Source organism: Mus musculus, chromosome 6, assembly GCF_000001635.26.
Source record: "Mus musculus strain C57BL/6J chromosome 6, GRCm38.p6 C57BL/6J".
In the NCBI taxonomy this organism is placed as follows: domain Eukaryota; kingdom Metazoa; phylum Chordata; class Mammalia; order Rodentia; family Muridae; genus Mus; species Mus musculus.
In genome coordinates this window covers 137,581,323-137,608,503 of record NC_000072.6, presented here as the reverse complement: position 1 = coordinate 137,608,503, position 27,181 = coordinate 137,581,323, and the positions used below count along the sequence as shown (strand labels likewise).

Below are 27,181 nucleotides of genomic sequence, written 5' to 3'. Positions count from 1 at the left end.
AATAAAGGAGACTATAGTGACTTACACTCTCCATGTGTAAAGATGACCACGTCAGAATTCTGTGTTCCCTCTGATGATGAGCAGTGTGTTGTACGCTGCCTGGGTCATGTTGCCGGTATCATTATTGTCATTGTCAAACATTTACTGAGTCCCTGCTGTGAGCACAGCTCGGTTCCAGGAAACAGAGAAGATAAATAAGTGAAAGATATGGTTTCTTTTGGGGAGGATGTTTTGTGTAAGGACTGAACTTAGTGCTAGCAAAGTTAAGTGATTTAGTCATTCAACACGTGTGCGACTGCGTATTGAACACTAAGTGCTAGGTGCCAGGCTCAGCATCTTAGAAAGAGAGTTGAATGTTTACTTCTGCTCCTTGTTACCATCAGGAATGGTGATGGTGAGTCAATTGGCTTCTTTTTTTTCATTGCTTTGACCAAAATACATGAGAAATAACTTAAATAGGGAAGGGTTCATGCTTTTCAAGTGGTTCAAGAGGATGCAATCTGTTATGGTTTGTATATGCTTGGCCCAGGGAGTAGCACTACTAGAAGGTATGTCCCTGTTGGAGTAGGTATGGTCTTGTTGGGATAGGTGTATCATTGTGGGTGTGGGCTTTAAGACCCTCATCCTAGCTGTATTCTGCTAACAACCTTCAGATGGAGATGTAGAACTCTCAGCTCCTCCTGCACCATGCCTGCATGGATGCTGCTTTGCCTCCTGTCTTGAAGGTACTGGACTGAATCTTTGAAACTGTAAGCCAGCCCTAGTTAAATGTTGCCTTAGTCATGGTGTCTGTTCACAGCAGTAAAACCCTGACTAAGACACAACAACCTGTCATGGGCTTGGGCTTGGTGTGACAGCAGGAGGTACAGGTGTTTGGTCACATATAATTGGGAAGCAGAGAGCAGACAGGAAGTGGAGCTAGGATATAAGACATCAAGACCCACCCCCAAGGACCAACTTCCTCCAGTGAGGCTCTATCTCCTAAAGGTTCTACAACTTTCCCAAACAGTGCTACCAGATAGGAATTACGTGTTTGAACATAGGAGGCCACTGGGGACATTTCACAGTCAAAACACAATAAGCAGATGAGAATTTTGAGGCTTGTGATGCGTGACCTGTCAATGAAATACAACAGGCAGAAATGATGCTAGTAATATACTGTATTGAAATAATGGAACACTGTTAGAACCTAAATGTATGTGTGTATGTATGTATGTATGTATGTATGTATGTATGTATGTATGTATGTATGTAAATGTGTGAGTGTTTAAAAAAATCTCATTTATAAGGACAGCTCCATGCAGATTCAGGTGTGAGTGTGTATGCGCGGGGGTGTTGTGTGGGAGTGTGGTTATATGTGCATGTGTGGAGTCTTGAAATCCACATAGAATTTCTTCTTCAATGGTTTGCCCCCCTTATCTTTTGAGATGAAAGCTCTCATTGAACCTGGCAGTTACCACTGGCTAGACTGGCTGGCTGGGAGCCCCTGGCATCCCCCTGTCTCTGCCTTTCATCCCTGGGTACAGGTGGGTACTGTCACACCGGACTCCTTATGTGGGTGGAGAGATCAGACTTAGATCTCATGTTGTCACGCAAACCCTTGCCCCTTGAGCCATCTCTCCAGCTTGAATGATGCCCTTTCAAGCACTTATTTCTTACGTTGCTTGTCTGTGGCAGCCTTGGGTCTTATCACAGACAGACATACAATCCAGACGGTCCATAAGCCATGGGGGCCCTTGCGATTCATCTCTTCCAAAGGAGCACAGATGTAGAGCTGGGAATGGACTGTGGACTTTACCTTCTCTTTCTGGGCTAGGCAAGAGCTCCTCAGCATTGGCTCTCCTCAGGAGCTTGACAGGACCCTAACAAGCCTAAGCAGTACTGATGCTCTGCGTGACGGAAGAAAAACCATCTTACATTTTTGGTACCAGGTGTCAGTGTTAACATTTCATCGTGAAAATTGGGAAGTCAGATTTTTTTTTTCCTTTTTCAGGCACTAGGTATTTATACTTCCTCAAGGAGAAAATTTGAAAGAAAGCAATAATGGAGTCTGCCGTGTGTTTTATCTTTACGTGGCATGAACATGTTGCAGGACAGGATCATGTATCTAGTGTTTTAAACCTGCTGGAGGTGGTTCTTTTTATTAAACAGAGATAATATCAATAACTTGCCTATTTGCTTATTCTTGATTACAATGTTCAGTTCCAGAAGCAAAAATACCAAGGGAGCTGGGGATCTTTCCTCCCTGGAGATCTCTGTAAAGAGGTGTTCAAACACTTAGCTGCCTGAAATAATTGTATAGTGTTCTGTGTGTCTCACTTAAACAAAACAAAGCAAGATGTATGGAAACTTGGAAAGTGTACTGTATGGTGGAAGATAAGTCTTTCCTTCTGCTCTGAGCATCTCCAGTTCACCCACTGTGTAGATTACTTTGATAATAGAAAAAAAAATCCTTAGAATTGGTTAACATTAGACTTTTGACTCTGGCTTACATAATGTCTCCATTTCTATTTGTGTGGTGGCACGTTGCAGTTTTTGAAACCTTGTGTATTGTCAAGCCACAGTGGGCTTGTGACAGTGACTCGATCGATGGGGACTTCCAGGGGGAGGGGTCATGAGTCTTGGTGTTAACTATGGGTTATTCAGTGATGGAATTTGGAACAGGCATCTTAACAGCAAGTTCCGTGCCACCCTGGGCGTCGTGAGTGATGCGCTACAGCCTTTCCTTAAATATCATCATTTGTCCTGCCCAGCGTGAAAATCGGGCCCCTGAAGGCTCTGGATTGCTAGATGACACCTCTCTTTCACTGATTCTTCTTAATAATAAAGCTACTGACTACTGGGGAAGAGAACATAGTTGGGGGGCTCTCCCCTGGTAATTCTCTCTCTCTCTCTCTCTCTCTCTCCCTCCTTCCCTCCCTCCCTCCCTCCCTCCCTCCCTGTTGTCCTTCCCCACTCATCTTTATATTTAAAATTTTTGATTTGTGATCATTTAGCTTTCCAGAGCCATCTATGTGACCACTGGATTGCAGGCCCTCTGCTGAAGCCTGGTGGGGTCACCAGTGTGTACAGCTGAAGGCAGTGAATCCTCTCCTTGAATCTATGTGTAGGAGATAGTTCACAAGTGAGGTGGGGCCGTCTGAGGTCTTCCTCCATCCTTGCAGGCTTCTGTAGCCACAGTGGGTTTGTGATTACAGAGGCTTGCTCAGAACATGGCCTTTTGCAATGCTTCTCCATACCGTTTGGCCCTTTCCTGCTTTTTAGCCCTCTACTGTAGTGTTCTCTGAGCCTTAGCAGGGATGGTGTCAATGTCATTGTCATAGTTACTTTTTTGTTGCTGTGATAAAACACTATAACCAAGGCAACTTGTTATAGAAAGCATTTAATTTGGGACTTAGAGTTCTGGAGGTTAGACTTCATGACTGTCATGGCTGGGAACTTGGCAGTGAGCCAGCAGGCATGGTGGTCTTGCAGGAGCTGAGAGCTCATGTTTTGAGGCACAACCATGAGGCAGGGATAGAGAAAGGTGCTAATCTTTTGAAACCTCAAAGTCTGTCCCCATTGATGTGCCCTCCTCCAACAAGGCCACACCTTCACCAACAAGGTCACACCTCCTCCAACAAAAGCCACCCTTCCTCCAACAAGGCTCCACCTCTTGCAACAAGGTCTCACCTCTTCCAAAAAGGCTATCCCTCCCCAACAAGGCCAGACTTTCTATTCCTTCCCAAACAGTTTTAAGTGACCTGAAGGCCAATCATCAAACGGCCTACAGGAACCATTTTCATTCAGTCTTGTTTAGGGTTGAGCACTCAGGACTCAACCTCAGCAGCCTGTGGAGCCCCTGCATTTGCCACCCTTCGGCTCCTCCCATTCATGATGGCTGAGCACAGCAGTTCATTAGTCTGGTGCCAGCTGCGGTGTTCATGGAGAGCCACTCTCTTAACTAACATATTGTTGTTCACATAGAGGGGAGTTCTCAGCACAGTTCCTCACAAAGATAATTTAGCCTACAACACTTCTAAATTGGTACCTTTCAAATTAACCAGCTACTGCTTTAAAAAATAAAACGTGTTTTAATGTTTAAAAATGATCAGCGTGAGCTTGTCCGCGTACTAAGAGTACGTACTTTTACATAACCACGCCAACTCCGTTCATTACCCACTTCAATCCAGCGTTGGTAAATTGGTCTGTGTACTTCAGAGAATCAGAGAAAATCACTTCATTAGCCAAGCTCTTACATCAGAACCGGGGAGCTTTAGAGTTAGCAGAACCAAATGTTCAGCCGTCGAAAATCTCTATGAAGAAAATGCTACTGTGGTATAGAAAGTTACCAGACTAGGTAGAAGGTTACCAGACTAGGTAGAAGGTTACCAGACTAGGTAGGTTACTAGACTAGGCATCACTTGTGGAGGTGAACTTTGTCAGTCTGATTTGGGAAGCTACATTCTTTGTTTCTCGCTCTAACCAGTGCAGGCAGTGCTGAAGAGAATAGCCCTGTTAACCCAGCTGTCTGAGGATTTTTGCTGCAGGAGGGGACTAGGGGCAAGCTGTTTCCGAACAGAGTCCACAGTGAGACTGACCGCCTTGATACAGGAGCTCCTGACAGTAGACAGAGAGGGCCTCAGGTTGGTCTCACGGGAGGCTGAGAAGCCAGATTCTGTGGGCTTCAGGCAATTTCAGGTCCTGCTCCATCCGTCGCTCCAGAGTGTCCGAGTCTCAGATGTGCAGGGATCCAGTCATTTTTGCCATCTGAAGGGAATAGCAGAGAGAATCAAAGCATGCATGCTGAGTACTCGGCCTGAACTCATTTACTGCTACACAGACATGAGCCCAGGGAATGGTACCACCCACACTAGGCTTGTTCTCAGTTCAACTCAATTAATGAAAGAGCTCCCCCCATCCAGCGACTAATCTATCCAAGCAACCCCTCATTGAGAATCTCTGTCTGGGTGATTCTAGGGTGGTTCAAGTTGGCAATTAGAACTGATTGCTCAGGGCTAGATACTTGTTTTGGCTCAGAATAGGGCTCTCTAGAAAGCTGGGTGATAATTTAATCACAAAAACAGTGCCATCTTGTTTTATTATTATTATTATTATTGTTGTTGTTGTTGTTGTTGTTGTTTTGAGACAGGGTCTCCCTATGTCCGTATGTAGTGATATGAGGCAGCTTTCCAGATGCCAAGTTAGGCTTTGCAGATCAGATCACAAGACCTGCCTAGAAGGACAGTGTGCCATGAGCAACAATAACAACAACAGCAGCAACAACAACAACAGAGACAACAACAGCAACAACAACAGCAGCAGCAACAGCAGAAACAACAACAGCAACAACAGCAGTAACAACAACAACAGAGACAACAACAGCAGTAACAACAACAACGACAGCAGCAGCAGCAACAACAGTGACAACAACAGCAACAGCAGCAGCAGCAACAGCAGAAACAACAGAAGCAACAGCAGCAGCAACAACAACAAACCCCTTCACACAGCCTCGAGGGACAGTGTAATTCTAGAAAGTCTTGCTGTAACTGATGCTTCAAGAAAAAAATAAAAATAAAACCCAGCTCCAACAAAACATTCTTAGCTGTGTCACCACATGAGATCCCTGGTTAAGGAACTGGTACAGACTGGTTTACCTCTGAAAGACCTTTGCTGGCCTTGTTGTATGATGTTGATTTTCTCCCAATAAAAGTGCCAGCAGGCTTTGCAGTTCCATCAGTCATGGCCATGGTGGCTTTGTGACATGGTATAACTTGAGCACATTGGTTGTCATCACTGTAGTGCGGTGTAGCAGGGTCAGCCAATTCATTTGTCGCAGCCGTTCATCATTTGTTGTTTTAAAGTTATATTTCCCATCCTTCTCTTCCTCCTTTCTTTTCCTTTCTCTCCCTTCCTCCTTCCCTCCTCCACTGCCTCTTCCTTTCTCCTATTCCCTCCTCCTCTCTCCTCCCCCCTCCCATTGTCCCCTTCTCTTTTTGTCCCCAACCCCAGAAGTGGTTTACTTTCTTTTATTTATTTATTTTATTCTCATGTATCCAAGGCTGGCCTTGAACTCTCGGTGTAACCCAGACTCACAGCCATTCCAGCCTCAGCCTCCTGTGTGCTGAGATTATAGGTAGACAGGTCCACACCCGACAGCTGAAATTGAGTCTAACAGCAGTTGATGTTTCTCTTGAACCAGAGCCATTTCCGTGTGGTCCCTGAAAACTTTAGGACTGGAATAATAACACTATTGCAATCTTGTGCGTGTGTAAGGGTTTGAAGGTGACTAACTAGAACCCTGTATTTTGTTAGCAGTATTGCTAAGCAGCCTTGTTTTGGGGCTTATTAAAAGATCTCCTTTGTAGGGCACCTAGTCACAAAGTCTAAGCTCTGAGTGGCCCATGAGGTCTAACACAGAGAGTGTGTGCCATTTGGCTCTCTGTCCTCGTTGTAACTCCGCCTTGGCCCTTTGTGGTGAGGAGGGGGAATTTCCATGCTGGAGGTTCCACACTGGAGTGAGATGGTCAATCCTGATGTCTTTTATGGCTGTGTGTGATAGAGAATATCTGCACACTTGCACAGGTGAGCTTCCTTCTTCTAGGCTGTTCTTAGACAAGGACTGGAGCACATTGAATGATGAACAGCCTGTGGTGAGCAGTTAGGTATTTTGCTGAAAGGACCCAGATGTAGCTGTCTCATGTGAGGCTATGCCAGTGCCTGGCAAATATAGAAGTGGATGCTCACAGTCATCTATTGGATGGAACACAGGGCCCCCAATGGAAGAGCTAGAGAAAGTACCCAAGGAGCTAAAGGGGTCTGCAACCCTATAGGTGGAACAAAAATATGAACTAACCAGTACACCCAGAGCTTGTGTCTCTAGCTGCATATGTAGCAGAAGATGGCCTAGTCGGCCATCATTGGGAAGAGAGGCCCCTTGGTCTTGCAAACTTTATATGCCCCAATACAAGGGAATGCCAGGGCCAAGAAGTGGGAGTGTGTGGGTAGGGGAACAGGGCAGGGGAGGAGAGTATAGGGGACTTTTGGGATAGCGTTTGAAATGTAAATGAAGAAAATATTTAATAAAAAATTGGAAAAAAAAGTGCGTACTTAAAGTCAGTTCTTGAGGCAGGTAGCATTTTCTTCTATATGTACTATTTAAAATAGTGAATGGCTCAGTTGTTAATTTAGTCCACAGATGATCCTGTGTGTGTGTGTGTGTGTGTGTGTGTGTGTGTGTGCTGCTCATCCTTAAGTGCATAGACATCAGGGGTCAGCATTGTGTGACTTCCTTCAGGACACCAAACTTAGTTTGTTTTAGACAGGACCTCTCACCGAACCTGGAGCTGGCCATTTTTCTGCTACACTGCCTGGCCAGAGAGTGCTGGGGGTCTTCCTGTCTCTTCCTCCCCAGGGTTGAGGATCTGGGCAAGTTCCCTGTGGTTGCTGGGGATCCAAACTCAGTTTCTCATGCTTGGGCGGCAGGTACTTTACCTACTGAGCACCCCCCCCCTTCTCTCTCTCTCCCTCTTCCCCATCCCCCTCTCCCTCCCCCTCCCCCCTCCCCCCCTCTCACACACACATACACACACACAGCAGTATTTACTAAAACCATCCATTGTCACTCAGTGTGGGGGGATCTTCCTGTACCCTAGCTGTCAGTTGGGTCTTGTTTTTGTAATGATCTGTCCAAGTTTCAAGTCACCGGTGAGTTGCAAGATATGGAAGTCTCCTTTAGTTTTTCTCCTCTCCAAAAGAGAATAGTAGTAGTATTTATCACCATGCATTTGTAAGAAGTTAAACTGTTAAGTATGTAAAGTACTTTAGAATGAGCCTGGCATCTAACAACACTACACATTAGAAAAGGAAGGAGGGAATTTGTCTGGCTCTTGCTGTAAGCAGTACCTGGGCTCAGCAAGTACTCGGGTACTAGCCTGTACTCCACTGGCCAGCATCACCAACTCTCCTGCTGATGGTGTGCACCTTCAGTTAATTACTTTAAGGGCTGGTGGAATGAGGAGGAATTAGAGGGCGTCCAGGTTACTTCATAGGGAGAAACAGGAAGGGACGTTTCTGTGAGTGACCAGCTCTGTGTAGGGACACCTTCATCTCCTTGGTCACTAAGTCTTAATGTGGATCATCCCTGTGTCACAATGTAATGAGAGTGGTTTGATTGGTCTCTGTCTAGAGCTGCTCACAGTTTCCCATGGCTTTTACCTTGGAAGTTGATAGATGCTAAGTACACACCTCTCTCCCATTGTCATCACAGAAGAAATGCTTAAGCAGTCTACAGAAGTAGCAGGGCTGGAGCAAAATGAAAACACACAGAGCCCAGGGTAAGAAAGTCATTCTCTTATGTAGACTGACAACCAAGCTTACTGGTGGCCAAACTTCAAATAACAGCGACAGAATTTCCTGGGGATCTGAATTGGGGGTGTCAAGAGAACTTCCCTGAGACCTCCACTGTGATATTTCATTTCATTGTTCCCTTTAGAGAGTCACCTAGATGAGCCATCTCCAGGGGTGTCCTTAAGAGTGTCCTGTAGATTTAATTCCATAGGTCATGGGTGGAAGACAGTTCAGCTCTTCTACTAGCTCTGAGCTTGAGAGCCTCTCTCCCCTGTTAACTTGCTCGTCTGGTAAACACAGAGGCCTCTGAATATATTTTTAAAATGTTCCCTGCTTTTCTGTGCTGTGGCTATGCTCCTGTTGGTTGCAGACAATGCGCTGTGTTACCATACTTCTCTGCATCTTCCCATATGTGGGGTGACCCCATCTATTCTATGTGCCTGGGAATGGAGCCTCGGCGTGCTATTAGTGGGCTTCCTAAAGTCAGGCAGTAGTTGACAGAGGTGAGATGGAACCTGGGAAAGACTGGTTCACTTCTGAGCTTGTGTTGCTTCACCCAACATTAGCCAGAGTTCTGGTGGGCATCTAGGTCCTGGGGTAGCTTTGTCCCTCACCTCAGCAGTTTCTTTCTTTCTTTCTTTCTTTCTTTCTTTCTTTCTTTCTTTCTTTCTTTCTTTCTTTCTTTCTTTCTTTCTTTCTTTCTTTCTTTCTTTCTTTCTTTCTTTTTGTAATTACATATTTTCCTCAGTTACATTTCCAATGCTATCCCAAAAGTCCCCCACACCCTCCCCTCCCCCCCCCCCCGCTCCCCTACCCACCCATTCCCATTTTTTGGCCCTGGCATTCCCCTGTACTAGGGCATATAAAATTTGCGTGTCCAATGGGCCTCTCTTTCCAGTGATGGCCGACTAGGCCATCTTTTGATACATATGCAGCTAGAGTCAAGAGCTCCGGGGTGCTGGTTAGTTCATAATGTTGCACCTATAGGGTTGCAGATCTCTTTAGCTCCTTGGATACTTTCTCTAGCTCCTCCATTGGGGGCCCTGTGATCCATCCAATAGCTGACTGTGAGCATCCACTCATGTGTTCTATTTAGTTAATTTAGTGTGGGTTCTTGTGTGTGACCTACAGGGTTGGTTTTTTTTTTCAGCATTAATTTTTTATTTGTAATTATGTATCTCTGTGCAGGTATGTGCACATGACTGCAGTTTCCTGCAGAAGCCAGAAGAGAGTGTCTGACCCCATGGAGTTACAGGCTGTAAGATCTCTGACATGGGTGTTGTCCTTTAGAAGACAGCAAATGCTCTTAACCTTTGAGCCATTTCTCCAGCCCCATGATCTACAGTTTATAAGACTTACATAGATTTTAGTCAGTACTAGATCTTTATTCAGTGAGTTCTATATCCACTAATTTGAGTTTTTTTAGTCCTTGGATCCCAGGGTTTCTTCCTTTGAACGCGATTTCTATCCCCATCCTAGCTGCTGCCTGAGAGCCACATGTGCTGACTCGAGTTCTCTGTGTGTCAGAGAACCGAGAAGGAAGACTGACAGCTCCCACAAGGACACCAACATTGCCTTTTAAAAGCTCATTAAAACACTTAAAGTGACCTCAGGGGACCTTTAGCGGCTTTTGTGACAAGCTTTGTTTACTGGTAATACCGCTGCATTAGGAGTCTCCAGAGAGAAGCAGCCAAGAGAGCTACAGAGACAGAGGCAGATGAGAAGGGATTTGTCTCACAAGGCTGGAGGCTGGGACAGCTCACCGTGGGCTCTCCTTGTATCAGAGAACCAAGGACATCAGTAGCTGTGACCGTCCAGGTCCAGAAGCCTCAGCATTAGGGAAGCCGTTGATGTAATTCTCAGACTAAGGACTGATTCCTGAGAGCCTGGTAGGGAAGGCCCAAGTTTCATTCTGAAAGCCAGAGAACATGGAGCTCGGCCATGCACAGGCAAGAGAAGATGGGCATCCTGGATCTGGAAGAGAGAGCAGGAACGGACTCTTCTGCTACCACAGTGTTCCATTTGCACCTCCAGTTGATTGGAGGGTGACTGTCCACAGTCAGGGAAGATGGACCCCACTCGGCAGACTGACCTCCAGAATCATGCTCACTGGCATGTTCAGAAATGCTTAGAAATGTACTCCACAGCTAACTAGGTATCCCCGAATACAGTGAAGCCGATGCCTACAATTAACAGTGTTCTCCCGGAGATGGAGACCGGGAACTCTATTGTTATTCAGATCCTGTTCAATAACTTTGGGACTTTGAACAGGTTTTATGACCTCCTTAGACCTCAGCTCTTCACTACAGCAGGAGAGTACTATATACTCCCAGGTGACAGGGTGACTAAGACGATGACACGATTTAAAAGTATCATGTGTGTGATGTAATACCCAGGGTATAAAATGCTACGATGAATTAGCAGATCAGACATAATGGCCTGAATAAGACCTGCAGAGGATAAAGCCAGGCAACATTATGTGGTGGAATGGGGAGGGGCCCATGAGCCTCTACCCCAGCTGAGGATCTAATGACAGTTGATGACTTATCTGGGGAAGGGAGTCTGCTTTCTTTAAGGGCGTGGCTCCTGCTAAATGTATGATGCTACAGTGCATGGCTCCACACCCTCAATATGGGCAGCACATTTTGGACTTGCTGGGCTATTAAAAAATAATGCATGAAGTTGAGAGGAGGTCACATGGGCCTAAGATGGCTGGGAATGAAGGAGATCACACTAACACATTGTATGCATGTGCGAATAAACTGAAAATATTCTTAAAAAGGAAAAGCAAGCGTAAGTACTGCATTTCGAAGGCTCTGGGACTGGGAAACTTTGACTTTAGATTGTTCTGGGTGGGAATTAGCTGAAAAAAATGTGGCCTCTGTGGATGGAGGGGCAGAGGTGAAACTCGGGTGAAGATCTTCTGAGATTCTAGCCCCAGATTGGTGGATTTCCACAAGGAATATCTAATAGTGCGCCACCTTATGATTCTGTGTTGTGACTTTTCTAATGCTTAAAATAAGGTCCCTGGGCTTAGACACCTTATAAATAAAGAGGTTTACGTAGTTCATCATTCTAGAGACTGAAAGTTCAAGGTGGGATAGCCCCCTGATCTAGCCCCTGGTGAGGGACTTATGACAAACTGTGTTACAATGATGGGAGGATTTGAGCAGGACAGGGAGGCAGAGAGAGTCAACTGTCACACTTGCTCATTTCCTGAGAAGAGCCAGCTTTCTTCTGACACCAGCATTAATCTCTGCTGAAGGCAGGAATCTCCCCCCACCCCACTGACCTAATTAACTTTTCTAAACTCTTAAAGGTGAACCACCAAACCTCCGTCGGTGAGCATTTTGGAGACACGGTCAGACCATCTCCAAGCCATAGCAGATTTGACCCACAAGTCCTGGGAGTGGATGTACTCATGGGTGGATCCCCCAAGCATTTGTTAAACACCTCCTGCTACCAGGCATTCTGCAGGGACTCCTATCACAGTAAAACATGTCTGTGTCTTGCTCTCTCCTTTTGGCATGTGTATCTGACTATGAGACAGATCTGTAAACAAATGTTGCTACCACATGATAGCCATGCCCCTAGAAGTCAGGTCAAGTGGGCTCAGAGAAAGCTGGTTTTGGCTGATACTTTGTTTCTGAAGGTGAGGGATTTCTAACAATAGGAGGCTGATCACTAAGTACAAAGAATTATTTGGATATGTTTTCATCTAGGTCCCTTAGGTCCTCTGAAATTGTAACTTTGGGCATCTGGAAGAATAAGCCATCCTAGCTTGCTTTGCTGTTGCTGTGATGTAAGACACTGACCAAAAGCAACCAGGGGAAGAAAGGCTTTAGTTGGCTTAGATGTCCGATTATAGTCTGTCATTGAAGGAAAGCAGGGCAGGGACACAAGCAAAAGCTGAGGCAAGAACCATGGAGGAAATCTGCCTGGTGACCAGTTCTCTCTCCTGTCTTCTCTCTTCCTCTCCCCTATTCTCCTCTCCTTTATCCTCTTCTTTTCTGCTCAGATAACTTTCTTATACAGCTCAGGACCACCAGAGTGGGCTGGGCTCTCCCACAACAATTAGCAGTAAAGGAAATGCCCCAAAGAAACTCCCACAGGCTGATCTCTCATGGAGACAATTCCTCAGGTGAAGTTCCCTCCTCTGAGTTGTGTGAACATGACAGCTAAATCAGACATCACAGAAGTCTGTCTTTAAACTTTTCTAGTGACATTTATGCCTAGACTACAATTTAGAGCAGTAAAATTACAGACAAAATCTTGCTGGTTACTGAGGAGTCTACTCTAGGCTGCAATATGAAAAAGGACTTCAGATGTGTTTCTTGATGTTCATTTACAACCACGGTGTTGTTCTTGACATTTTAGAAGTGAGTCTGTAGTTAGCTGGCATAAAAATAATGTTAAATATCAGAAAAATAACTAGGTGCTGACAATTAGAAAATTTGCCACTAGGTATTTAACACTAGGCACTCAGAATAATGTACTGTATATAAAATATTAAAATATGTGAGATGTCTCATACATAGAATACATTCTTAAGCATGACCACTCGCCAGATGGCAAGAATTCTGCTGCTGGCCTCTGAATGCAGACTTACCAAAGTGGATGCTACCTTGCCACACTGGCTGAAAGAAAGGTTTTTGTACTCACTTTCAGATAAAGGATCTAGAACTTGCTTGATAAAATAAAAAGCTCATAGGTAATAAAACCAAAATTGATCTTCAAAGTCTTTGTTTTTGTTTTTTTTTTCTTCAGCAATTTATGCCCAATTCTACCTTGTCACCTGAGTGTTTGAAATAATTTAACTGACAAGTCCATCATGAAGTCTTGAAGAATGTAAGCCATCATTTACCAATTAGTTCATCCTGTGTCCTTCAGTAGTGTATCCCATGCCAAGAAAAAGTGAATAGAAACTTTGGAAGTAAATGACCTCCACGGGAGAGGGGGGTGGGGTGGGGGGGGGTTGGGGGGGTCAGGAATACTTGCTGCATTTGCAGAAGATGTAAGTTTGGTTCCTAGCACCCAAATTGTGTAGCTCACAACCATCTGTGACTCTAGCTTCAGGGTATCCAGCGCCCTCTTCTGGCCTGCTTGAGTACCTGCACTCACATAGGCACATACTGCCATACAGACACACATGCAGACATCTGGAGAAACAATAAAAACAAATCCTTAAAAAAAAAAACAGTGACAGAACCAAGCCCCCAGAGCCTGGCAATTTTCTGATAGTTTTAAACAATGTTTACTTTGCAGAGAACTTGCTATTTTGGTGTATTGTTATTACCAGTAAAGGCATTAGCAGTTAATAGCAAATGAAATGGATCTTGTCAAGCCAGCTATTGTGAGAAATGCTGTGTTTCTGAGGCACTGGTTGCTGTTGCTATTTAATGAACACAAGTATGTTACCTTCTGGGATCAGTTGGTTACATTTTAAATTAGTAATTTTTTATGTTTCTATTGTAATACAAAAGGCACTAGTTTTGACATAATATTTTCTTGTTTTTAAAAGTATATCACTGAATAATTCATATATATATATGAAGTCAAGCTGATTTTAATCCTAACAACATTAAATTAAATACAGTGTCTGTTATGCCCCATATATTAATGCTTCTAAGAGATTAGACTATGATTTCCTTGTCATTACCCAGATATATATATCAGAATAATATAACAGACCCAGTGTAATCATAGCTTCAGTGGCTGCTAATCCTTGGCCCATCTTGCTTTGTTCCTTTTCTGCTTCAGGTAGTTGCATTGTTTGTGTATGCGTCAAGGTCTCACCATGTAGCCCAGGTTGGGCCTGACCTTACCTCGCACCCTCCAAGTGCTGGAATTATAGCCACGTGCGCCATATATATATTTGTTATACCCTCCCTTATGAAGTCAAGTCAATTTTAATCCTAACGACATTAAATTAAGTACAGTGTCTGTTATGCCCCATATATTAATGCTTCTAAGAGATTTGACTATGATTTCCTTGTCATTACCCAGATATTACTAGATATTCAGTTAGTGCCCAGTGTGTTAGTAGTCTCACAGAGGTCTTTTTGGCATTGACTTCTAGTCAAAGTCTCGATAAAGAAGCTCTTTGACTGATAGAATTTTCATGTCTCCCTGCATCCCCACCCCTCAGTTCTGCCCACATTCTCCTTGCTGAAGCAGCTTCACTTGCCCTGTGGCATTTCCCAACAGGAGGTGACTCCAGTCTCCCCTTGAGTAGCTTAGTGTGTCCCTCTGTCTTGTGTAAATTTGTGCACGTGGGTGGGGAAGTGATAGAAAGATCCAGAATTGAAACCAAATTTGGATTATTTTTCCTTCCTCTTTGTTTTTCTTCCTTTCCTTTCCTTTCCCCTTCCCTTCCCTTCCCTTCCTTTCCCCTTCCTCTTCCCCTTCCCCATCCCCTTCCCCTTCTTCCCCTTCCCCTTCCCTTCCCTTTCCTTCCCTTTTCCTTTTCCTCTTTCTTTTTCTTTTTTCCCTTCCCTTCCCTTCTTCCTTCCCTTCTTCCTTCCCTTCTTCCTTTACTTCTTCCTTCCCTTTTCCCTTCCCTTCCCTTCTTCCCTCCTTCCTTCCTTCCTTCCTTCCTTCCTTCCTTCCTTCCTTCCTTCCTTCCTTCCTTCCTTCCTTCCTTCCTTCTTTCTTTTTCTCCATATTGCTTCTCTTCCTCCGTTTCTTGCATTGTACTGTACAGCAGATGCCTCCTTCCCCAGTGAGAAATATCAGGTGAGGTTGTCTTTCTCTATCAGACGCTCTCTGCTCTTCTGCCTAAAAAACTCAGGCTTTGGGGGTTGCACATTTTTATCTAGTAATCACCAAAATTTATCCTTTTTACTTGGATTATTTTCATATGAGACCTTACTCTTATTTATTGTTTGTTTCAGCAATGTGTTGCTTATAAAGAAGGAAATTTGGATACATGCTTGATTCTTTCTGAGTTTTTAATGGTAGGAGTTGTTTGGGAAATGTTGATGTATTTATGAGAAGTACTGGTAGACTACAGAGTCATAGTGAAATTCTGTATATACGTGTATCAGCAAGTGATAAAACTGTGGAAAAGCATGGGCTTTGAAGGAACGTGAAATCATGTCAATAATAGCTCATTAGTCAACTTGTTGTGTTTTGAGGAATTCAGCTTCTGAAAATGCAGTGACCCTGTCATTTACTTAGCCCTGGACCACCATGGGAGCATGCGTCTGTGGACAGACTCTGCTGCCTTTGGTTCTGCAGTGACCACTGCCGCTTTAGACAAGTGACTTAATGTCTGTGTGCCTCATTTTGACTTCTGTCACTTTGGGCTAATTGAAGAGCCGCCTGCCTAGGTCTGTTGTCATGGTTGGTTGAGTGAGTGCATGTGCTGGGCCCACACAGCGCATGCGCTGGTCTGTACCCCCATGGCGCATGCTCTGCTCTGTATCCACATCGCGCATGCTCCGTGTCAGTTGCTTTGCAGGGTAAACAGAGAGAGCCTCTGAGGCTTGTTTATTATGTTCCAGCCTGATTAATGTTATTGCTTTGCAATCCTTGAATTGAAATGTGTAGACATTGCGTATCAGTAGCTGTTAATGTCTTGGAGAGGCCAAATCTCATGCAGCCTCTTGCTGATACTCTGTTATAGTACCAAGAAAAATGAACATTTATGTCTGTCTTTGACAGCATTTCTCACTGAATTGTGAGCTATTTGATGGGAAAATCTTACAATATAAAATTACTTATAGCATATTGCTGATTCTATTTATTGGGCTTGAGTCACTAATATTTTCACTAGCTATAATAACGTTTCATTTTTCATTTAGTCTAGTAATATGATTTTTAAATTCACAAGCAGGTAGATTTTTTTAGATATCTAGCCACACAAATGAAAGTACAGTTCTGAAATGTGAGACTTTGAAGATGGTAAATATCTTTGGATGTGCCCGTATGGCGTATATGTGTGTGTAGTGTATTGCGTGCCTCCCTTGTACACTCTATCTTGTTTTTCTACTCAGAGATCCAGGACTAGCAGCTCCCCGAGTCAGGGAGACTGGCTGACCAGCAAGCCTTTCTCTCCGTCCCCATTACTGAGGCCATTGGCATTGCCCAGCTCTTACCTTGGTGCTGGGGATTGGACTCAGTCCTTCATGTTATGTGGCAAGCATTTTTATCAACTGAGCCATCTCCCCGGTCTCTGAAAATAGGTTTTATAATATCATAAGTACAGCAACATCAGTCATTTTTATAACATGAAAATTTAAAATAATGCTCTATAATTTAAATAACTTGGTTGCTTTGTTTATCTAAAGGCCTTGAGTCAAATATCCCTGTGTAGTTGTACATAGGAAATATGTAAACAGGCCTCTTTCACTTATAGATGATAGAATGCTAGGAAATACTAAAATATGCTAAATAGAATATCTGTTGCATTTAATGTTATACATGCATTCAGTCTCACCTTAAATATTAGTTTGTGCAGAGCCTCTCAGATCCTGTAAGGATTAAATAAAGAGTGAATTGTTGTGTGATAAGCTGAGCCTGGCACCTCACTCTTTGTGCTTTGTCCGTTGCTGTGACCTTTATGTTGAATTTAGATACAAAGAGAAGCACCAACGAACCGTTTGTATGATGAAAAGCAATTATTGCATGGATACTTTCTTTCAAAGTGAGTAATTTACCATTGTCGTATGTTTCTATGCAGGCTGTCTATATGTGATACAGCACGCACTGCATTGAAGTGGCAGCACAAGAATCGGAGATTATTTTCATCTCTGAGGTGAGTCTTCTTGCAGACTTCCTGCTAGTTACTGGAGAGCTTCCTTAGCATGCACCAAGCCCTGAATTCCTTCCCCGGCACAGCATAAACTAGGTGTGGTGGTAAATACCCCCTCCCCCTGAACAGTAAGGAGGTGGAGGCCGGAGGATTAGAATGCTGGCCACTAAGACCTGGTTGCCCACCCCTCTGCTATGAATAGATCCTCATGCACACCAAGTGATGTTATGTAAACCTTGATCCCCAATTTAAAGCTATTGGTTAAAATAAAATGGCTACAGCCACTTATGGGGGTGCAGGAATAACAGAGGTGGAGTTTTACTTAGTGGACTGAGGGTCACAGGTCAGGAACCACGAGAAAAAGAAGGAAGGCGAAGCGAACAGAAGGTCTCCATTAGAAATGATGGTCCAGGAGCATATGCCTGAGGGAAATGGACCCTGAGGACAGGCTGGTAGAGAAGAACAGCCTAGGAGAAACACAAACAGCAAGTATTGGCTTAGTACAATCGGGGACATAGACAGTCTAGTGATAGAGACTTAGATAAGGGTAATTTGCCCAGTAATTGTACTGAAGCTAAACCAATAAACCATCGCTGACTCTTATTCATTTGGAAGCTAATGGGGTTAGACATAATTTAATAATCTACAATCTTTGGCTACATAGAAAGTTGGGCTCACAGGAGACCCAGCCTCAAAACATACGAGCCACCTGTGATTTCTTTCTGTGTATGTGTTTTGAAATCATGGATGCTTCTTTCATGAATTTGAGTTATTTCCACACTCCCGTTACCTGCTCTCATCCCTTCTCCCTCTCCCACTGAAGCCCTTCTTCACACAAACCCCCCTCCTACCTTCATGATCTTTTGTGTGTGAATCAGTGTCACTTACGTGAGTGTGGATTGGAGGGTACGTACTAGAGCATGAGCAATTACCACTGGCGACATCATTGAGGAAGGTGACACCTCTTTCCTGCCAGCAGCCAGGAGCTGCTCCCCTCCCCCCACTCCCTTCCATCCAGGAGGAAGTGTTGATGTTGATGGACCCAGACTTTTTTTTCCTAAGGTCTTTGAAAGTTTCATACATTTATATAATGTATCTTGGTCATAGCCACTCCTTTCTCTTCCCTAGCCCTCCCCAACACACGTGTGTCTCTCTCAGCATCATATTTATTTTTATTATATTCATTTCATTATTCTCCTTTGATTATTTTAATGAGGCCAACCAGCATGGCACAGACAGCCTATTAGATGCCACAGCCCCAAAGTAAAGTGGCTGTCCCTCCATCAGTAGGCATTAACTACCAAGAGCTCTTCAGTTGGGTGGGGCCTTGTATGCTCCTGCCCACTCCATGCTGGGCTGTTGACAAGCTTGGTCTTGTACAGGTCTTATGTCGGTATCCATGGTAGCAGGAGTTCATGCACACAACAGTCCTGTCGTATCTAGAAGGCTTCTCTTTGTGGTGTACCACCCTGTCATCTGACTCTTCTGTTCCTCTACCCCTTCCTTTTCTGTGACATCTGCCAGTCCTTAAACTGCTTGTTATTTCCACAAGCTCAGGAGTGCATTCCGATTATCTACAGGATGCCCTTATGTGATGCTGGTGAGATCTGCTGCAGGGTGGGGGTCCGGAGCTCCTCATTAGTAACTGCCTGGTTGCCTCAGATGCCCTCGGCTGTTGTCATCTGGGGTCTGAGTATCTTTGTCTCACTGTGCCTCTTTTTAACATAGGAGAGATATGGACATTTCCCCACTTACCTTGATAATACTGTAGAATAAACTGATATTTTGCATCTGAAAAATTGAGAGGTCAAGGGGTTAACATTGTGAATTACCACAGGGGATCAAATGAGAGTTAGCGATTTTATGCAGAGACTCTTTTTCAGCATGGAGAAATTCACAGTTATTTTAGCCTGACACCCCTGGACTAGTAGTGAGATGGAGCTTGAGATGCCTGTGGCTGAGTAAATGTGCAGAATGAAAGAAGTCAGGTGTGGAGCAGTGTGAGGGCAGGGGAAGAGGCAAGTGTGGAGCAGTGGGAGGGGGGAGGAGGAATCACTTGAATGGTCGTGAACGCATGCATGTCACTCCTGGAATTCTGTTAGTAGGAAGTACTTAAGGGAACTATCAACCTATAGGTTATGAAAAATGATCTGATAAAGCTATACTCATGTCATTTTTAGTGGTTTTCATTCTTCTGATGTGGAAAAACAGTTTCTGTCTTTGCCCTTCTCTAGTCTGAGCCATTCATCTGGATGCCTCAGAGCTCCACTACGAGGCTCAGTAGGACCACGCAGGCGTTCCTCATCACCATCAATATTTAACTTCCTTTACTCCTGTTGCTGCTCCTCAGCCCACTGCGCACATGTGCTCCCCTGTCTGTGTGGCTCAGGATTTCACACATTCCCACGCTTCCTCGCTCTCTTAGAAGGTATGCTGGAGACTTTTTTTTAATGTGCCAGATTCTATTTAGTGAGCAGGATTGCTGTATTTCTTTCTTCTTGTTTGTTTCACAAATACTGGACTGATGGTGGTAAGATTTTTTCCTGAGGCTTTGCATTCCTTTGTAGGTAGTTGGTTTGGCTTTCTTCTGTCTAATGGGTTGTGTGACTATTTATGGGTCTGGAACAAAATGTCATATTGTTTCCACAGTTTACCTGGTTCCTCTCTTAGCAACTGAGGAGTAGCACTCAGGTTGTAAGCAATGATCAACCCGACATTCTTTATACCAGAGCAGGCTCAGTGGTTCTGATTCTTTGCCCATTGACCCTGTAACCTACTGCTTGGCTGGCTCATCTGCTAAATTTTGTGTCTTCTTTCTATCGTTGCAAACCAGATACTTTTGCGTCTTTTAATAAGCACTGATTCTCAGTTTTGCTTTGTGTTCCGTCAACCCCAAAAGAAATTGGTTACTTCAGAATAACAGCTGTAAAGTCCTCCAGACATTGCCTTTTTATTTAGATAATGAGTATAGAATGGGGGGAGGCCAGCTTGATTTGGGGAGGGGGCCTTGTGTGCTTCTCTATTAGACACTTATTCTTCTTCATTACATACTAAGAAACCTTCTGGTGTGAGCTTATTTAAGCCTGTGCAGTCATAGCTGTAAGATGACGTCATGTGGCCTTGTTTATAAATTGTTAGGGTTTAAGGAGATGTGTGGAGAGGGGACAGAGCGCGAGTGTCAGGTAAGGGTTACTATTGCTGTCCGTCTTCTCTCCATAGTCACCCTTGCCACAGTCACATGGGGGAAGTTCAAAGGAAGTTCTGTTCAAGTGGGTTTGCTCCAAATGAATGTGATTTAATCAAGACCTGTTAGTACTGTAGGTCATCCTGAAAGACTCTACATGGTAGGTGTGCTAATCTCATTTGTTAAGATGAGCAAGTCCAGGCCCGGCCACGTGTCACCTTACCTGACTGACGATACTGCCTCTTCAGAGAAATGAGTTAATTGGTCACTTATGAGCTGTGTTTGTGGATCATGTTGGGATTCTATGAGGTACACAGCTTGACCTTAGGTTTACAGTATTTTAGTTCAACTTTAAAAAAAAAATAGCATTACCACTTTAAAAGAAAAGAATGAACTTTCCAGCTCATGTTTCTTTTTTATTCACAAGATGAACATTTCCACCTCAACGTCAGGTTGTTAAAGAGTAGCTACGATGGGCTCCGGATGTAGCTGACAGGGCCGGTGCTTGCTTAGCTCGCGAGTTCCCGTTCTCATCCTGAGTGCTTTGTCTCCAAAAATACCCAAGCAACAACAACAACAACAGTAAATCCAGGCTTATGGTGATTAATCAAGCAGCTTGCTTTGTGTACACACAAACACACGTACACCATTTATCTCTCTCTTGTACTTCAGACTCTGAGAATACAGGCCGTAGGGCCAGATAAAACTTCACTGCTGGGGATGGTTGATACTACTGCTCTAAGACAAAATGAAATAGTTTTAGAAAGAATATTAGAGAAAAAAAATCACCCTGTTCTATCCAGAAAACAGTTTAGTACTTTTGAGTTTTAACAGGACGTTCATTCACATAAATCTGTAAAAAGGCTGGAGTCAGCAAAAACAGTTTTTTAATGGTAGAAAAACTGACTTTTGGCTCTGTTTTGAGTTTAACACTTAAAAATAATTATTTTATCTTTAAGATTACAAATGTCCTGTTTACAGGGTTTGGTAAAAGTAGCAATCCAACCAACCAACCAACCAAACAAACAAACAAACGAAACCCAAACCAAATCCATGTTACACTTGTTAGAATGTTTCCAATTTTCTCCAAAAGGTTAATTTCCTTGTCATGTGAAGACAGGCCTTTAAAATCCTGTGATGTGTATTGTCCACAGATCTTCCTGTCTGAGAGTAAATAGGACATACTGCCTGCTGTGTGGAAACATGTCATTCATGAATTAATTTTAGAAGCCTTAGAGTCTTATGCAGGTGAAGATTTTCTTATTTCTATGCAGATAAAGAACAATCCACAGTTTGTCTCCACATTTTTGGTCACATGGGTGGTCACCTGTTTTCTGAAGACATGAAGTGGATTCGGACAGGATCCTAAGCTGGGAATATGATTATTATGGGGAGTTTGTAATGGAAACAATGACAGGTGCCTATTGATGAGGAGCAGGGGCCAGCCCTCACAGGTGTTAATCAGCACCCGTCTGATTGTAAGGTCTGTGATGTTCCTTAGCAACCAAGGTAGCAAAGGTAGAGAACACTCAGGGGGAGTGAACTTTCCGTCTCGGAAGAGTTCATAGTTTCACACTCACAATCAGGATTCTTTTTGTCTCAGAGCTTTGGTTCTGAAGCGGCTCCAGGTTCCTGTGATCTGGAGCCAGCTGATCTTGTTAAAGTTTTATTTTTCAAATTGTCTTGGAAAACGTGCTGTGGTGGTACTATAAACTGCAACATAGAAGCCACTGCTAAGCGGCAAAGCAGTGTTTAATTTATTATTCTCATGGTGTCTGGCCGCAGACATCTTACAGTTATCAAAATCTGAACTTGAAGCCTGCCTCTGTGTGCCCCTTGGGCAAGGAGCAAGCATTCCAAGCAGTTACTTCATTAGTTGTAAAAAAAAAAAAAATCAAGATCATCATACCTATACATTTGTGGAATGGATATATGATTGAGTATTGGAGCATGTATAGTCACAGATATTAATTAAATGATAGTTATAATTGTCGATGTAATTTTCAACTGAAGTTGAAAACCATAGGAAAAAAATCCTGTTATGAACAGGTCATTTTTATCATAGGTAGATTGGCTCTTACTTTGGGAACCAAACAAAATTGATGCTGTATTTTATATAGTTCTGATAAAATCAGAAAATGGAAAGTTATCTTAAATGAACTATTATTCAATAATGAATAGGGCCTGGTGTATAGATGCTGGAAATTTAAATTCCTTCAGACCGTAGTGTGAAGGTTCAATACAGATAGATACTTAGTGTATATTGCAAGGATATATGTGCATGGTGGGACTCAGGCTCCTGGCAAGTGCTCTCTGAGCAGTAGAAGTGTCCTTGGGATTTTAATGGAAAGAATGAAAAGTGAGCTAGGCCTGTAAAAGACAAGAGGATAGGAAGGAAGATGTGGATAGGAAAAAAGTGGGAGGGAGGGAGAGGGAAGGGGAGGGGGGAGAGGAGAGAGAGAGAGAGAGAGAGAGAGAGAGAGAGAGAGAGAGAGAGAGAGAGAGATCTCATAACCATAGCCATAGGGAGCTACTTTCAGATCTAGGCCTTTGAAAATGTACTATAAGTCTTGTCTTGTCTTCTCTTCTCTTCATCTTCTTCTTCCTCCTCCTCCCCGACCCCCAGACTTGAGACAGGATCTCACTCTATAGCTTCTAATGACCTAGAACTCACTATGGAGACTGTGCTGGTCTTGACCTTATACTGAGTCTCCCGCCTCTGTCTTGAATGTGCTAAGATTGCAGGCATGCTCCGTTGGTCCTGGCCCTGGAGTAATTTGGAAACAATTATACAAGAAGGGGGTGGAGTTGCACAAACCTGGGGAGTTAGTCATATGAAGTGGAGCTTTAAGTAAATGCCTCTATCCATCATATGGGTTGGGATCACAGAGAATGTAGTCATTGAGTAGCAAGGAACTGACTATAAATCAACAGGGCAAAGACGACAGGCAAGCCTCCAAAGTCCTAGGAATAAGCAACACACTCTAATAGTTTTTAGGGTAAGGAGAAATTCTGGAGAAATAAGTAAACATGAGCTGGAGGTGGCTTAGTCGGTACTCATGGCATATGAACACAAAGCCCCAGGATCAGATCCCCCAGCATTCAAATAAAAACTGAGTGCGACAGTGTAGGTCTGCAGTCCCAGCAATAGGGAGGTGGGGATAGGGACTTATTAGAGAGCCCTGGCTAGCCAGCATAGCTGCGAAGATGAGGTCCAGGGTTAGAGAGAGACCTTGTCTCAAAAAATAAGGCGGAGTGTGATCAAGAAAGACACCTGATGTTGATCTCTGGTCTTCCAATACATGAACACACCCATGAGCATACACTCCCCTTCTATACACACACACACACACACACACACACAAATGCACACTAAAAATACATTAAACCAACTAGAAATGAAAGCAGGATGTGCCAAAATTATCCAACTCTGTAGGATATAATTAAAGCCGCGTTAGAAGTAACAAAAACTGCTGTATCAGAAATACTCTGAGCCTTTGACTCCTTTGCCTCCAGAAATAGCAGCCGAGGGATGAGGAAAGAACCCTTGGACTTGAAGAAGGAAATGGAAACTTTCCAAACCGAGAAGCAAAGAATGAAAAAGCATTGAGCAGAATATCTAAAACTTCAAGACAGCCAGGCGGGGCGTACTCTATTCATAATGAAAATACCGTAAGAAAAGGAAGAAATCAAAAGAAACAAAATCAAAAGAAGGGAGAAGTAGTTGAGAATTTTCCAAAATTAATGACAACCATCAAAGAATGGGGTACACTCCCTAGCACCCACAGATAGTGTATATTCCTCAAGCCATAGGAATCCCCAAAACAAAGAGAAGATCTTAAAAGGAGCCAAAGGGATAGGAGATTACGTCGCTTTAGAAGGACAGAGTGAGAATATCATTCCTGGTGTTTTAAGAAGCTCTGAAGATCAATCAGTGTCCTATAGTGTCAGAAAAACCAAGCTGGAAATTAGTGTCCAGCAAAATTATACCTCAGAAATGATAGAGGAGTGTGAAGTCTCTCAAGGGGCCAGCAGGTTGTAATCTGACCTCCACATCTGTGCCTTACCTGTGTGTCTTCCTATGTGCACACAACCAAAGTAAATATACCTGAAATTAATCTCTAGCAAAGCCTCTCTCAAATAGAATAAGAAGAGTCCAGCTGGGAATTTTTCACAAATCGGGTGTGTGCCACTTTGGAGGACATGCTGAAGGAAATAAGATTTGTGCATATTTTCTTCCATTCTAGCCCTTGTTTGTTTGTTTGTTTGTTTTTCTTAACTGAACATTTTGTGCCCATTTTTATTTACTTGAAATTTCCTTCAAAAGCCTGATATCAAAATATCCCATATGTATAGCATTTCTGCATACATCACTTCTGCAGCAGACGTGATGGCCTTCTGGAATCTCAGACATAAAACATTATTTGCATTCAGAATAAACTCAGGAGATAGAAATGCAAACAGCAGAACCAGTGTCCTTGGGCTTTACGTTTTGTAAGAAGTTCTGTGTTCTTCTCTGAGTGCTCCTCCCAGTGTGAGTTGTCGTGTGGACCTTCAGACCCTTCAAGTTTATTGGATCAGTGTGTCACTCAGCAGGGCGTTCCCAAGAATCTCTGTGTTTGTATGATATTCTCCAAGTCTTTCTAGAAAAGAACCCTCTTTCCGTACACCAGGACCTGAGATTGCTAAAGGGCTACTCCTATGGCTTCTTCAACTTCACCTCCTGGGTCGTCAGTAGTTTGGCCCAGGACACTGGGTGAATTCCACACACAAACACACACGCAAGTCACCCCCTGGTTTCAAAATGGCACCCGTGAGCTGGCTTCTGTGTCTGTTTCTGAGCTTGTTACCATGGCAATGAATTGTCTGTCTAGTTTTGTAGTTGGCATGATTCTCCTGGCTTAGGGCACCTGTGTTTTCTTACTACCAGTTGATCACATGTTGGACAACAGGTTAAATTTCTATCACAAAGGAGCAGGGGGGCAGAGGGCAAAAGTGGGGATTTAGTAGAATTAGCTACCTCAATGCTCCTAAGTTCCCGATTGTTTCCTTTCAGTGGGAGCTAGCAGAAGCTTCTCCACGTCCCATGGTTCCTCGCCCCTCAGAACTGGTAGAGAATGGTTATTCCTACTGCCGACAAGCCTTGTACTTTGGAGGACCATTATGGAAGAAGTAAATCAAAGCTGACGATGGCATTTGAGACAGGAAACTCACTTGCCCGTCCTTTATTTTAATGAGTCAACACTGACATTTTTTTGCTTTACTGTATGTAAGCTGTAACCATGAGTAACTTGTTTTAAAGTTCACATCTACAACCTTAAAACAAATGTTAAAATATGATGTAATATCGGGGGATGTAAGAGGTGAAAATAAAATGAAATGCTGATGTTAGGAGAGATGTGCATTCCATGTGCCCAAAGGAAAAGATGCCCGACCAGGTCTTCCCCCGAGACACAAGCTAAGCTGCGGAGAATCCTAGATCTGTCTTCAGTCAGATATTAAGTGATCCCAGAAGCTGTCGGCAGCATGGGGGATGTGAGCAGTATGGGCGTGGTTGGTGAAGGGTGACTCAGAGTGAACTGAAGAAATGAAAAGCATTTGTTGGGTGCGATGGTGATTTAAGGGAGATCATGAACTTTGAACGCAGGAAAAAATCTCACTTGCTGAATTACGGCCATTGTTGTCTCACCCGTAAGTCTGTCACATATGACAACATTCATTTTAGTCCACTTGTGGATGTGACACATCACCTCCCGCTTGTGACTCAGCGTGCACAGAGGGGTGTTGCAGTTCTCCACACTGCGTTACACAGTATCCACCCTCTCACCTTCACTTCCGCATCATTCACGGAAGGCACAGTCATTTCTGCATCTAGGCTGACCACGTGACAGCACAGAGGACCGTTTCTCAGGAGGCAGGGGGGACAGGGGAGAGCTTGTGACCAGCTAGATTTACAAAAGGGTAGAAACCGCCATCACATCACACTTGGTCACAGCGGAAGGCTGAGAAGTGATATTGTCCCTTGGAAATCTGCTTCTTGTTTCCATCCTGCTATGAGGATAACTTTCTATGTCTGTGATGTGTGTGTCAAGAAAACATTATGTTGTGTGTATTTGTGTATTTTCAACATTTGCTGAGATCTGAGGGGAATCTAGGGTTTTGCCAAAAACCCTTCCCTTTTTTAATACTTTTTGTTTCTGATTTGTTTTGCTTTTTGAGACAGATTCTCACATAGCACTGCTTGGCCTCAAACTTACTATGCAGCCAAAGGTGGCCACGAACTCTTGATCTTCCTACCTCTGCCTCCCGTGTAATGGGATTATAGGCATGTACCACACCACACCTGGCTTCTAGACCATTCTTGTAAGCCATCTGGCTGGTGTCAGCACTGTGGGACTTTACTCAGAATTTTCTCCGGGAACTTAGGCACATGTCTGAGCTCTGTGGAGTTTGTATTGCCTCATCCAGGGATCTGTTTATAAGGCTTTCTGTCTGACAACCACAGGGACTGACTCTGCTCTCCTCAAAGAAGAGGAGAGAACTCCAGATTCCTCTACATGTGAGTCCATCACTGGTGGTCCCTGTTTCTGTTGTCCTTATTTATCAACTTTTCTGCTTTGGCTTGGTTCTTCAACATGGACTTCCTACAAAAGACATTCCAAGCTTTCTGGCTTCTATCGTCCTTTCATTTCGTTTGGGAGATAGCCAGATACCAACTCCCTCCAGAGCTTTCCGAACTGTAGGAGAGAAGGCAGCTGGCTTCCTGGGGCCAGCTTGACTGCCCACTTAGGTTTTACTACCAGCTTCTCAGTAGCTACTGTGTTGAAGCCACTTCTGCTGTATCCTCTTCTTGTTCTTCCTCCTCCTCCTCCTCTCTCTCCTTCCTCTCCTCCTCCTTGAGAGCCAGAGTCTTA

The 27,181-nt window shown here is 43.8% G+C and overlaps 1 protein-coding gene across 5 annotated transcripts in view; it reads left to right on the top strand.

Annotated features, from left to right (window-relative positions):
• Eps8 (epidermal growth factor receptor pathway substrate 8) overlaps positions 1-27,181 on the top strand; it is a 172,153-nt gene that overhangs the window by 40,894 nt on the left and 104,078 nt on the right. For 3 of the 5 annotated variants that reach the window (NM_007945.3, XM_006505508.3, XM_030255145.1), the window contains exon 2: positions 17,012-17,086. The exons of 1 other annotated variant lie outside the window; for it this stretch is intronic. The gene's annotated coding sequence lies outside the window, so the exon portion shown is untranslated. Of the gene's footprint in view, positions 1-17,011; positions 17,087-19,482; positions 19,512-27,181 lie in introns of those variants that run through there. One more of the 5 variants, XM_011241204.2, reaches the window with a different exon arrangement.